Below are 12,497 nucleotides of genomic sequence, written 5' to 3'. Positions count from 1 at the left end.
TGTTTTGGATTTCTCTTGCTTCCCCCTGAGGCTGAGGGATTTGAGCTCATGAAAAAGATAATGGGTGTTGGAGTGGTCACTTCAGAAATCCGCTGGTACCCACAAGCTTTGCAGTTCAGCTCTACTGAAGACCACTATCAGGAAGGATTTTCCAAGAGCTCTGCAGAACAAATAGATTTTGATGCCTCTGCGCATGTTTGATGACATCCTGGTTACTTTGGTGAAGCAGGCAGTCCTGAGTTTTAGGCTGCATCACTGTGACAGTGTGCTCCTTTCCCCCCTGATGTGCTCTCTCTCCCTCAACCTGACCTCCCTGTAAACAGCATGTATGCAGGGGCTAATTGAGCATGCACCAACTAAGGTCCGTCTAGCATGCAAATATGACTATGAGTCAATCATCTCCTCCTCCATAAATAGGGGGCAGCCCAGAGCCCATTGAGCTCTCCTGCACAGCAGCGGGCTGCACTGCAGAACTTCCTCTTGAGCAGGGATGCCTCTCAAGGTTACTCCTCAAGGTTGAGAGATTCCTTACCCGCGACAGATCCTTGGTAAGTGATTAATAGCATGCTGAACTTTTGCGAACTTCGCGAAACTTTGTTGAGTTATATTTCTGATTAATTGTACACATAATCCCTTAGACATAAACCATTGACCAAGTCTGAGACTAGGATCAGATCCAGCTGCACATAGGCTCCTCTCAGAAGAAGTTTAGAAAGCAAGGGTGTCCTTTCCGAACCTCGTGACTCAACAGGAGGGTCTCCTTTGCACACACTCCTTTAGACATAAACCGTTGACCAAGTCTGGGACTAGGATTGGATCCAGCTACACCCAGGCTCCTCCGAGGGGGAGTTTGAAAAGCAAGGGAGTCCTTTCTGAACCTTGTTACTCAATGGGAGGGTCTCCATTGCGTAGGCATCTGACCCTGTCTTTCATGCAGTAAATAACTGAGTGAACCTTGCCAATCAAACCTTGTTAAATCATTCTTATTTACGACTGAGCTTTGTTAAGTTGCTGTCTTACTGCAATAAACATAGTGCTGCTTCCCTCTTACGAGTGAAGTGCATCACTCCTTCGCAACGATCACCCAGACTGAAGAGTTCTGTACCACCTTGCTGCCATGGATTATCTGGAGGAAAAGATACAAGAGGCAGTTCCACTGGGCTGGTTTTCATTTGAGAATTGTTATAGCATTTTCTTTTTAACTTGGTCTTCTAGTAATTGGTGGAGATAGAGGCCACCATTTGCCATGGGTCCCCATTGCCGGCTGGAGGATGATAGATGCAGATTCTTTTATTAGACCTTATACTATGGTCAGACCTCTTAAAAATTTCTCTTCACATATTTCCATGAGTCGCAGGCTATATGCCTTACTGGGTACCATCTTTGCAGTGTCTCCATTTTATTTGACAGTTGAGTTTCCTGTGACCTTTTGAGGATAACTTTCCTAGATTAAAAAGTGCTGAATAAGGACAAATGAGAAGTACAAAATAAGTGTGCAAATAGGCAGGTTTCAAAGATCTTCCTCTGTCAGCATTGTCTGCATGTGTGCTCATTTTTCATAAACATTCAAAGGCTCAAGTTTCCTGGCACTAGTACACATGGAAAACAAATTTCAAGGCTGCACATAACTACTCTCCATTAATTAATATTAAATGTGGATACACACATTTCATCTGGAAGTGCTTATACACTCCTCTTGTCGGGAAACAGAATAAATAAAAATCCTACCACCTGTAGGTCCCCAAATGCTTTACAAGGAAGGCCAGGATCATTGCCTCCAATTTTGCAAATGGGGCATGGTTTCTTGATTAAGCAACATTTTTGGTAGTAACAGAGCTTCATCCTCTCTAGCTAACCTGCAGAGGCAAGTGAGGACATACACATTTGATTGCTTTCTCTTCAGTCCTTGACTGCCCTTTTAAAAGGAATCATTCACCCTTTCATTTACTGCTCAGGGCACCAGGTGCTCCATCACCATCCAGCATAGGCTGCAGTCCATTCTTGCTGTGCCTGTGTGCTTAGTTGCATGTGTTTTCTCTCTCCCTCTCTTCTTCCTTCCCTTGCAGACTTGCCCTGCTGTTTTCCTTCAGGTCACCTCTGCTTCTGCCTTGGGGGCCTCTCACTGCAGATGATCTCTTCTCCCCGACATCTCTTCTGGGCTGGCTGGAGGCTGCCTGCAGCAGGTGTTCCTGCAGAGCAGACCTGATTCTGGCTTTGGCTTTACTGTACATTTCCCACTGGCCTATCCGTTTCTCAGGGAAGGGATTGCTCTTCTTCCAGGGCTTAAAGAAGAAGATTTGTAGTTCTGAGTTCTCTCTCTACTTTCTTTTGTGGGTTTTCATCCTGATGCCCCTTAGACTGTGCAGAGGTGCAGGACACACAGGGGAATGTATTGTTTCCTGCCAAGAAAGACTTTGATAATGGATTTTAAAAGGCTCCCTGGGGAGAATAGGCTTGGTAGTAGCTTTAAGAAATAAAATTTAGTCAGAAGGGACTTGATCAAAGTGTCTAAAGTAACATGTAGCAGAAAAGGTCTATTGCGAACTCCTTTTCCCTGTGTCTCTTGACAAACTGACAAAGGGCTATTCAAGGAAAAGTTGGCAAATTCAGTACTCAAGTACTTCACAGGGTGGTAATTAAAACATGAAGCATGTTGCTACTGGATGTTCTAGAGGCTGTATACTGAAGTAAAAAAAATCCCAGTGGCTCTGTGGAGTAAGCCAGTTTCCAAACTCCTAGGAATTAAAATGTTCCTTGAGCCTCCTTCTAAAACTTCTTGCCAGACTCCCGAGGACACTCCCAGCCATCCATGTCCCTTCGATGACTGCCTGGACCAGCTTTGGCCCATCCCCATCCCCATCCCTATCCCTGTCCCTGTCCCTGTGGCGGAGCTTGATTCCCAGGGCTGGGGCTGCCCCTGGTGCCCTGCTCCCTTGGGGTGATGGGACAGGCCCTGGCAGCGAGGCCCAGCCCTGCCCCGCTGGGAACCCCCACTGACACCAGCCCTGGGGAGCCACTGGCCTCACGGCACCCTGACACTTCTTTTGCTGTTTGGTGTGGGCCATGTCAGCCTCTGTCAGCTGCTCTATGCATGTCACTTCTGTTAAGCGCTGTACAATCTTTACCATCATATGCAATAGCCAATAACATTTTTAAAGTGAACGATTTCCTCACAATATACAGCTTTTATCTACAGCAAGAGTGTTAACGCCTGCTAGGATATAAAACTGGTTGCAGAGACTGCAAATGTGATACTTGGACTAGTAAGTCATTTTACCAATGCAGTTCTTCTTAAAAGTGATCATTGTTAGAAATCATTGATCTTTTCCTTGTCCTCTTAGTCTGACAATATCACAGCTCCAAAATGGGAAGCCTTGCTGTGTGAATAGAGATACACAGATCAATATCCCTTCTCATGGTAACAAATGAAAATGAGTGGTACAAAGGTAGCCTTCCATAACCCTGTTAGCAGGAGTGGTTTGGAGGCAAGCATCAAATGTCATGGCAGTTGAAATCAAAAAAATGAGTATGAATGTTTAGGACATGAACCTCCTTTAGTTTGGAGTTTAAGGATTATTATTTTGAGGATAATTGCAACATTTTGTTGTAAAATTTCTACAATTTCTGGGGGGAGGGAGTGGAAGGAAACTAGAAATTTCTGTGGAAATAGTGGTATCTGACAGTATTTGGATACATCCACTTCAGAGACTAAAGGGAGCAATTTTTTTCTGAACACACACTCCTATGCTTACTAATACTGCAGGCTAAAATATCTTTGCTGTAGATTTACCAGCAGTTATATTGTAGCTCAACAACCAAAGTGCTAATTGGCTCTCCAATACCAAAATCCATTAACTAAAACATAGCCTGGGTATGGCCAGAATGAATTTGGTTCCAGGTCTCCCATTGGGGAGGTGTTTGCACAAATCATACTGCATCCCTGACAAGGATTTTATTTCATCATGCAGGACAAAAAGCACATAGACAGGTGCAACTTCTCCTTCCTTTTTTTTAAAAAAAAGGGAAATAATTTTTCAGACCAAAGAGTTAAAAAATGTCAGTGTGCTGACTTCCATCACTTCATTGTGTTGGGTTGTAGGAGAGGAGAGGGCATGCAAAGGCCTTGGTGCCCTTTCCAGCTTTGGTGCCAAGGTCAAATTCCCACTCCAGCTGCATCCACCTCACCTGGGGGAACCGATGTGCTGCCTTGCTCACATTTGGTCTCCTGGCCATGGCAAATACCAGGCCCAGCTGTGCATCAGGTCTGAGGAATCCCGTAGGAAGCCTCCACGGTGAGAATTTAACTTATGATTAGAAGCAAAACAAGGTTGCAGCCATATTAACTTCCTCCCCGCAAAAAACAAGAAGGTCTCCCAACTCTCTCCTCCCCAAATCCCCAACACTTTTCCTCTTCCTTTGATTTTCCAGCTAAAAATAGGGTGACAGAGGGACTGTGGGGTAAGCAGCTGGAGTAGAGCGGAGCCGGTTGCCATAGAAACCAACGAGCCACTTAGCAGCACTTGCCTTATTTCTTTGCTTGTGGATTTTTTTCCCTTTTGTGTGTGGAGGGGCAGAGAGGGGCGGGGGAGCTGGCGGAGTGCCACATGCAGTGGGTGCCCAGCTCCCTGCCCCATGGCCGCCCGGGCTGCCACTGCTCCGGGGGGATCTGCCTCCCAAGTGAGGAAGGGGAGAGGGAGCATGAATGTCACGAGGAAGAAGGGTTTGGGCATAAATGCGCGCATGTATGCTGAGAGTCTCCCCCTTGTCCTGGCTTCTTCTCTTCCTCTCAAGCTAATTGTCACTTGGATGATACCCGAAATATTCAAAGAGGGCTCTCCAGAGAGCTTGTGCCCAGCCCTGATGCAAGGTGAAGTAAAACTACCTCTAAAGATATCCTTGTAGCAAATAGCTATCGAAGCAGGGTTTTACCTATTTAATCATGTGCTGTACTGTGCCCCAGGCCTGAAGAGTCAGATAGTAGTCTGGAGGTGAATATAAGGGTTAGAAGAGGGGAATGTTCCTTTCCTCTCAAGTCTTCCTTCCATCATGAAAAATTAACATTTGGATGATTATTTAAAATAGATATCCAACCTACTTTTGGTTCACATGGGGCTAAAGTTGCTTTAATTTCACTGCATAGATATTTCTCAGTGGTGAAAACCTATTTCCTTGGAAGATCTGAAGCTCTAAATGGGATACCTGAAACACATTAGTTTAAACTATAATTTGGTTATACCTCATACTGGTTTGCAGTGTTTGATACTCACTCTGCCTTTTTTTTTTTCTTTTTCTTTTTCTTTTTTTGAGACTGAAGAGACATGCATTGTTAGGGAGCACATACTTCACTAAGTTTATTTTTAAACTTAGAAAATATTATCACTAGCAAAAAGGTACTGGATTGGCAGCTCTTCAGAGAATGAAATCTTCTCTTCAGCCCTCGAATGACAGAGGAACCAGTTTTGATAAGACCTTCCCACACTGCTCTTCATCCATATGCTCCAAGTGTGGCTTCCTCGTAACCTGAGTCATATGACAAAGCCCCAACTGCTCACACCTGGATGCAAACCCCAGGTGTCTGCTTGCAGGTGCTATTTTCTTTGTCTGAGTCAATCTCAAGCTGTGCTGTGTAGAAATAGTAGCAGCACAGACATACATGCATTAATGGGTACTGCCAGAACAGCTAAGCTGTAAGCAATTTGCCAGCTGAACTTTAGCTGGTAAAGCTTGCTGGTGTAGAGCAGCTCCTTCAGGCTGCAGGTTGTCAGCATTTCCAAAACCTCAAAGAGAAAGTCTTATCAGCGAGGAATCACAGTGGATAAAGTCAAAAGCAGTTGCTGGAAATCAGGGCTGGATAATTTTCCTCTTGGTGCCCTGAAACTGGGTTCTTTTGTTTGAATTCTCTTCTTAACATGAATGGAGGACTAACAAGTGAAATGTGGGGAAGTGTAAATGTTAAATAATAAATCCTCATAACATATCTGTGAAATCAAATGTATCATTTCACTTCTACTCATCAGGGAAGGTCAGACAAGACATGGTTAACAGAGCCAGCACTGGATCAGAGATACCTTGGCAAACCGGGAGACCTCCTTCACTGAGAATCCCCCTGGCTATCCCAAGGATAGCATTTTGTAGTTGCTCAGAAAAGGTCAATGGAAAGTCCAGCTCAGGCTTAAAATGCTGGCTCTTAATATTACTCATCTGCACTACATCACTGACACCAGATGGACACCCTCTGCTCTAAAGAGCTGTATGAAGACTCATGCAGCTGGATGGATCCACTTCAGAGTTGTACAGACCTGTAATAGGAAGCATGACAGGAATATAGACAGGGTCATGCTGTGTTCTGATGTTGCCCTGGTTGGCACAGCAGTCCTTTTGCAGCCCTTGCCATCAAACCATGCAGAACAACCTTGGGGTTGTGCTAATGTGCCACATCAGAGGCATTCATGTAGAGTTACCCTTGCTTTTTCCTTCCTCCTCAGTTCTGCAGGGGCCCCAACTCTGCAAGGGCCCTGTGTGATTAACTTCTTTCCATCATTTAACTGAGACTGTAGTGCAAAATTTGGATCTGAGTTTAAAAATGTCCCCAAATTTAGGCAGCTTGATCCAGGTTTGGTGGTGGCCCATTTCTCAGTGAAATGCAAAACAGCAGCCAAGTGTCTTCTATTGTACATTATTATGTTTCTTAATTTTGTGGTGTGTGTTCTTTGTTTGTTGAAGTAGCCTGAAGTCATGCATCAAAACTCCTACTGCATTCATGAAAACATACCAAAGGCGAGCTTCACTGGCTAATTAAATCTCTGTTGCATACTGGCATGACAAATATAGATTTAAAACAAATGTAATTTGCTATTGTAGAGCTGCTCTGATTCTATTCACCTGATCTTATCAGAAGGGTCTGGCCCAGGAGGCAGGATGTGCTGAACGCAGTGCAGGAGGCTGAAGGAGCTTGGATACAAAAATAAAGTGGTCTTTGTACAGAGGATTCAGGTATGATATCAGAAACAGATAAAGGTTACAAAGCAAACACTTCCATCAGCAGGATCAGAAGCTGCATGTCTTCTGTGCTCTTTAGGAGTCATTCAGAGCTGCAGCTTGCTGGCATGTCTGAAGAAAGCAAATGAGAAGAACTGAACCCTACAGCAACAGCTTGTGGTGGAGGGGAACAGAGAACTGTCGAGCACACTGAACATCAACAACAGATGGGTTTTTGTGCAAATCATGGTACCACAGTTAGACTGGGAAGGAAAAATGATGGCTTTCCTTCCCAAGCAACTTCTCAGAGCATGCAGGAGGAATAGACATGTTCTTGATGGTTTGAAGTGAGAAGCAGGGATCAGCTAGTGTCTCCTTCCTCTTCCTAAGGAAACCTTTTCACTTTCTACTTCCTCTAGGACCTTGGCCCATGCAGAAAATCCTATCCCTAGCTTCCAAGGGACTGAGATTTTGGCAGCCTCCAGCCTCTAACTCTACATGCTACTGCCAGTGTAGCTGATCTGGGTTCGATGCCCTTTTCTTTCAGCCCACAAGCTGATGTGTATCATGCTAGAAGCATCAGGGAAGAACAGAAGCCAGTAGACAGGGAGTGCCAGGTAGGCAGAAGAAAGGAGAAGTGACTGGGGAAGGATTGGCCAGGCTGGATTCATTGCAGGAACCAACTCTGACATGGACTTGCCACCCAAGTGCTAGAAACAAAACCCATGTATTTTTCCATCAGCTGGATGTCAGTTATGCTGGAAGATTCCCCACCCTCTGCAGAATGTGCAATTTGTAGAGGAATTCTAAAAAAAATAATTTATTTACATATAAAATGCTAATGTTCTTGTTAATAGCGTGTCTTTTTTGGTAACAACATTGAGGTTGCATTGGATTTTTTTTCCATGGCACCTCTTGTTTTCAGCACAGAATGAGTTTTTACACTGTACTGAACCAGCTAACAAGAAAATGGATGAGAGAGGCTGTGGTAACTCAGGGTTTGATAACTCAACTGCTGGTTGTACTGGGTAAAGAATCCCAAGCTCATTCAGCTGGTTTTCCCGTTAAGATGAATGTAATAGAGCTAATATTTCTGTTTTTATTAAGATTAGATGGCAGTAAGTAAATGAGAAGGTTTTATACCTTTTTCACAAGTGTTGAAGTGCCACAGAACTGGCTGAGGTATAAAACCTCCCTTGAAGAGAAAGGAAAAGGACACTTCCATTCTGGCCAGAGATTCAGAAGGATAGTGTTGTGCCAGATTAGATCAGTTTGGTATTTTAAGGTTTCTTTGCAACTGTAAGACTAGAATGTTATTCCCTGAAGAATGCAGTCCTGCAGTTTAAGAAGAAATACTCTGGCATAAAATGTACTTCACAGAAAATTCTGCTGCTATGGAAATTGTGGGGCCTTGCCAGATACCCTCCCACCCTGAAAGAAACTCAATCCTAGAGAAGCAGACGGACTCCAAGATATTAAACACTAGGGGAATGGGTTCAGCTCTGTTGCCCTTTTTGGTGAGATTGCAGCTGACAGTTCAGGCAGGAGGATATGTGCAGTGAGTAACGTGAAGTGGGATAATGCATGCAGAACACTGTGTGCTGGAAGACTTACATACGGCTCTTGCTCAAAATAGCGTCTTCAGACATAGGCTGTGGAGTATGTGCATAATGGTTCTTTGCTGAAGTTTTTGTGCTGTATAATCTTTAATGGGAAGTAGAGGCTTTGCTTCCACACAAAACTGCATCTGCCATTGCAGACTGCGGGGCAAGTTCCCTGCATTCTGGTGTTGCTGCATATGTACATTGCTAATGCCTAGATATACTTTTGAAATGATGAAGATTTTTCTTTTGTTCTGATCCAGTGTAATGATAATTCCTCACTGAGTTTTAATCTCAACTGTTGTGTATTTCAGTACAAAAAGATCTGATTAATTATTTGTTTAAAGGCAGCAAATGTTCTTTCTTCCCTCTTTCCTCCTCATTCTCGGATAACTCAGGCATAATATCTTTGCATTTTTTCCTTAGGTTTGCCAGAATACTTCATCACTGGGCTGAGGCACACGTCTCTGCAGTTGTTCTTCAGAACCAAAGGAACTACTTGGGACTCTGTTCACTTTGCAAACAAAACAGAGCCTGACAGCTTTCTGTTGTTCTCTTTTCTAGGCTGTTAACTCTGGGCGCTGTGCACCGTCAGTGCTAGCAGAAAATGAATAAACTTAAAATATGGCACTTTTGAGCAGCTGAACAGAGAAGTTTAGAATGAGAGCCCTTTCTCAATGTTATGTACCTCAAACCATTCAGAACTTACTAGACTGCTCTCTGTGCATTACAGAGCTTTGGATCATGACACAAAGACACTGTATAAACATAAGAAATTATTATTAGCTCCTATGTTAAAGCTGGCTGATAGCAGCATCTGTCCTCTCCTTCTCTCTCCTTTCATTGATGTACTTGTGAGATCTGTCAATCAGGGCTCTGTGTCAGCAGCACAAGAGAGGGAGGGTGCAAGTATGTTTATTTTTACTGTCAATTGTATTTGCTAATGAGAGAGGAGTCCATTACTAGAGAGGGAGCGTGTGCGAGTTAGTGACTGAGTCAATTCGTTATCAAGTGCTGGCTCTAGTGCCAAGTATCGCTTGAGAGAACTGAAAACCATAATTCCTCCACCCCCAGCTCCCCTCTGTCTAGCCTCTCAGATTCACTCCTGATATTAACTGGAGATCACAGCTGCTGGGAAACTGGCAGATACAATTTTACAAATGGATGTTGTCTGATGTGAGCCTTTCCTCCTCCCCCTTCCTGAGCATCTGACATTTCTCAACTAAACAGACAGATGACAGCAAAACTGGGATTATTTCTTTCTGTTCATAGTAATAATGACTTATTTTCAAAGTGCTTTTGCTCAGTAAGGAGGGGGAGCAGAATAGCATTTGTCCAGCTTGCAGTTTCCCAACCCACCTGCTGTTTTTTGCCCCACACAATCCTCCTTTTCTCATTTAATCTCTACTCTTTGTTCTTCCTTTTTGCCACTTCTGGTCCCCTGCACATAATGTTGGTTTGGTGGTGGTTCCCTCACCTGAGATCAAGATGTGGTCCTAGTCCACTTTGGCTTCACAAACCATCTAGGAGTCCTTACTTAACCCTCTCTGGTTCTGGTCTCTTTTCCTGAACTGAATCTGCTCCTGTCCCAGCCTAGCCTAGGTGTCTATTATCTGGAGAGACATGCTTCAACCCCACTGGAAACAACAGTGTGAATAGCTGTCTTTGGTGAGAGCAGGGTTACTGCTACCTGTGAATGCGTGAGAGAAACAGCAGTCATCCATACTGAGAGCTCTCTAAGACTTCTGCTTTATTAGTACCTAAAGCAGATAAAGCCTCATTTTGCATGAGGCAGGGCATCATAGCCCTAAAATGGAGGAAATAATGACAAATTCCAAAGCTTTAGGAGGAATTTGGGGCCATCTGGCAGACAGCATCTTCAGCTACAGTCTTTGAGCAAGGTGCTCATTCAGTGCTGGCTCCTGTGGCAGAATGCTGTCTGCAGAGCCACCAAAACAACTCCTGCTTCGTTTCCTTGTGCTGCCTTTCCAGCTGCTGTCCAAATCCAGGCCTCGCTATTTCTGTGATGATGAACTCCGAGGTGGTGTCACTACAAGCAGGTTGACGTGTGACCTGTATGTGCCAATTGTTTCAATTCTACTTCTAGGAAAGTCCTTATTTTTACTTCAGCTCCTCTTTGTCCATTGTAACACATTTCTCTAGATTTACTCTCTCCTTCTCTCCAGTGGAACCATTCCCTGATTCAGGAGTGATTTTTTACGTGTTTTCTTTGCTTTGAACCCTTTCTTGGCATTCCCTAGCCTGCCTACCTGACAGATCTATTTGCAAAAGACACTCCACAATTCATGATATTTGTCTGTGGTCTGGGCCTGTGCTCCCTTACATCTTTGGCCACATAATGGTTCCCCCAACCATACCCCTCGTTTCATTGGGCAGATGGCTATTGAATTTTGTAGATTCTAAAAAAAATTGGAAAACCTTGGTTTTAACCTGGGAGAGAGCACAGCTGACCTCCTGTCAGTGGACAGTGGAAGGAACAGATGTTGTTCTGTGCAGTGCTGCTTCCCTTGTCACCTTTGGGGAAAATGGTTTGACTTTGTTTTGCTCCACTCACTTTTAGTACTGCAGTATCAGGTCTGGAACAGAGAAAAAGAGTTAGAAAAGTCCAGGGCTCTTTTTCCCTGGCCAAGAAAGGAGAAGAAGGGCTTGAGCAGACCCTTTGGCTATGTTGTTTTACCCCATCCTATTCCACCTCAATTTACCTCAACCTGTGGCTTCTGGGCAGGGGTAGGAGAGTGGATACCAATCCAGCAGAGGTGTGCCAAGGAGTTAGGAGAAGAGGGGAACAAATTTGTATGAACTGGGACAATGATGGAAGAGGTGGGGCTGAGAGGTGAATAATTAACTGTTGGTCTTGCAGATGGGGAGGTGCATTGGGTGAAGTCACTGACACTTGTGGGGAGGAGCTGGATATTCTCCATCACTGAGTGGCCATCCAGAGCCACTGCAAGGGTGATCCAAAGTCACCATCTGCTTTTGGGAGTGCTGGTGACTCTGTGAATGTCACACGCTGGGGAGCTGGGAACAGGGTGCTCCAAAGGCAGTTCAAACTCAGCATCATTTCTAGAGAGAGAGAGAAAAAAAGGAAGACCTTGTAATGACTTTTTTTGGTGTCCAGCTCCTGTTTTTTTCAATGTTTGTAGCTGGCTGTACCATACTTATATTCCTAAACCTCTTTGCACCATTAGTTCTCACAATGCCCCATTTGTAAGATCTGCCTCCCTAGTACAAATGGAAAAACTGTCAGACAGGAGATTAAGGGACTTGCCCCTAGGCCCAGGGTGAGGCAAGTTTATGATTCAAGTTTCTTGTTTTTGTCTACTACATACGCTAGACCATAACCTGTGTCCCACCCCTTCCTTCATGTGTATCTTCCTGCTTTCTTCTACTTATCTACCACAGTTAGTGTGAAACCCTCCTCCAGTGTCGATTTGGCCATATAAGAACAGCTTTCCTGCTTTTCTGCCTCAACTAATCACTTTTTTTCAATATTTCAGCTGAAAGTGCATCTTCATAGCCTACGCTCTTGAATTTTTCTCTTCCTCTGCAATTATTTACCCCTCGAAAGTGGTTTTATTTAGCTACAGTATGTACATTAAATATGAAAACGTGGCTAACTTTTTTAGAATAGTTATTATTGGATGCTTTCAGATTGCATGATGAACATGAAGTAAGTAAGTCTTGGTAAGTATGTAGGTAGTGTAATAGTCAAGGGTCACTTCAATGCCTCTCACAAGCATCCAGCCCCAGGGGCCACAATCTTTGAGGGTACAGGCTGCAGAGTAAACTTGTATTGTAATTTGCAGGTGGGTGTTTTTGAGTCTTTGTCTTTCTTTCGTAGTTTCTTTAGCTCTTACATGTGGACCGTAAGCTGTCATACGCTTTAGCTTCAGCTTG

Source organism: Apteryx rowi, unplaced genomic scaffold (assembly GCF_003343035.1).
Source record: "Apteryx rowi isolate R43461 unplaced genomic scaffold, aptRow1 scaffold_287, whole genome shotgun sequence".
Lineage (NCBI taxonomy): Eukaryota > Metazoa > Chordata > Aves > Apterygiformes > Apterygidae > Apteryx > Apteryx rowi.
The sequence above is the reverse complement of the archived record's forward strand: the minus strand, read 5'-3'. Positions refer to the sequence as shown.